Raw genomic sequence first — 2,337 nt, 5'->3', positions numbered from 1 at the left:
TCACTTTGTAGACCAGGCTGGCCTCGAACTCAGAAATCCGCCTGCCTCTGCCTCCCAAGTGCTGGGATTAAAGGCGTGCGCCACCACGCCCGGCTAAGGCAACTCTTATAAAGGACAACATTTAACTGAGACTGACTTATAGGTTCAGAGGTTCAGTCCATTATCACCAAGGTGGGTGGTAGCATGGCAGCATCCAGGCAGGCATGGTACAGGAGGAGCTGAGAGTTCTACATCTTCATCTGAAGGCTGCTAGCAGAATACTGTCCTCCAGGGAGTTAGGACAAGGCTATTAAAGCCCACACTCACAGTGACACACTTACTCCAACAAGGCCACACCTACTCTAACAGGGTCACACCTCCTAATAGTGCCACTCCCTGGACCAAGCATACACAAACCATCACAGGGTTCCTCTTTATTTTGACAACTTTTGCTTAGGATTTGTGGAACTCATTTATGTTCTGCAATAACCAGCCAGGTGGTAGTGGCCTCAACAAAAACAAAAAACAAAACAAAACTAAAAACAAAAAAAAAACCCACAAATAAACAAACAACAAGAAAAAACCCAAACCACCACCACCAACAAAGAAATAGCCAACTCTTGGGTTCTTTATATCCGTCTTCTGGCTCTGTCTCATGGGTTTCTGCCCTGGGCTTTACTATGTCTATCTACTGATTTGGAGTTTGGCTTAGTCATTAACAAAGTACTGAGGTGCAGGGGCCTGGAAAGGTGGCTCAGAGGTTAAGAGTGCTGCCTGCTCTTCCAGAGAACCTGAGTTCAAGTCCCAACACCCACATAGCAGCTCACCCCTGTATGTAATTCCAGTTCTAAGGTATCTCATACAGACATACCTGCAGGCAAAACACCAAAGCACATAAAACAGAAATAAGTAAAAATTTAAAAATATTGAGATACATTATTAAATTATTTGGGACTTATTTTATTTTGAAAAAATATTTTTTACTCTTATTTATGTGTGGGGGGTCCATGATGAGGCCACAGGGGGTCTTGGGTTGTGAGGGGCCAGTGTGGGTGCTGGCAAGCAAATTCCTGTCCTCCGCAGGTGCAGTGAGTGCTTTCAGTAGCTAAGCGCTTCTTTAGTTCCTCTTTAATTTAAAAAAAATATTTAAAAAGAATTATGTTACTTTTATATGTCTATGAGTTCTGCCTGTATGTATATCTGTACAGGTCATAGCATGGTGTCAGACCCCCTAGAATTGGAGTTTCAGAAGGTTGTCAGTGGCTGGGCATGCTGGGAACAGAACCTGTGCCCTCGGAAAAGGCAGCTAGTGCTCTTAACCGCTAAGATAGCGCTGCAGCTGTGATTAAAAGGCATTTTTCTATAGGTTTATTTATATGTGACTGTTTTGCTTGCAGTCTGTGAGCCACATGCGTGCCTGTTACGGAGGTCAGAAGAGGGTGTAGGACCCCCTGTGAGCTGCCTCGTGGTGCAGGGAATAAAACCTGTGTCTCCACGAACAAGTCTTCTTAACTGCTTTGGGCCGTCTCTCTAGCCCCCAGCCCTGACTTATTTTTTAATAGAATCATTCGTAGTTGTAAACATTTTTTCTTTGCCGTAACCAAAAATAGAGCTTTTACTATCATATGCATTCAGTTTATGTCTCCCTTTCCTCGGTGACCTATTATTAGTCATTCAAGTGTGCTGTTCAACCCCTATGCTTGAATAATCCCTTTTGCTACTTTTGTTTATTTGTTTTGTTTTGTTCCCCTGTGGTTGCATAAGCTATAAGAATGGTTAGTATCATTACAGTTCCTGTGTTTGGACTTACTTGGTGGCCTGGGAGTGTTTGAGTGTCAGGTAAAGTCATACATCTGGATTCCTGCAGCACGTGGGCAGGCCTGTGTGAGGGGGACAGGAGGGACTGAGCAAGGATGTGTTCTCAGCTTGACAAGGGGCGGCTGGATCTCATGGGACCTGGAGCATGAGTTACACAAGATGGTTCCCATTTCCGCGAGGGAGGCGGCCCTGTTTGATCTCCTTGGCACTGGCCCAGTGAGGGAGTAGGCGGGTCTCGCTATCAGTGAGGGTACACCAGGTACTTTACTAGTGTTTCAGCATCTGAGAGATCTTCACTTGCCCGGTGTCTCTGCAACACAGGAGACTTGAGTGTCTCAGTCTCTTGGTGCCTGGAGGTATCAGGGGATGTTGGGATGTTACTAAAGGAGATGACATTGATGCTGATAGTTTCTGTTTGAGTACATTATCCCTCCCAGCTAGACGGTGGCTGCTGCTGCTTCTTCTTCTTCTTCTTCTTCTTCTTCTTCTTCTTCTTCTTCTTCTTCTTCTTCTTCTTCTTCTTCTTCTTCTTCTTCTTCT

This window comes from Mus caroli, chromosome 9 (genome assembly GCF_900094665.2).
Source record: "Mus caroli chromosome 9, CAROLI_EIJ_v1.1, whole genome shotgun sequence".
NCBI classification, from domain to species: Eukaryota; Metazoa; Chordata; class Mammalia; order Rodentia; family Muridae; genus Mus; species Mus caroli.
Note: the sequence above shows the minus strand (reverse complement) of the source record.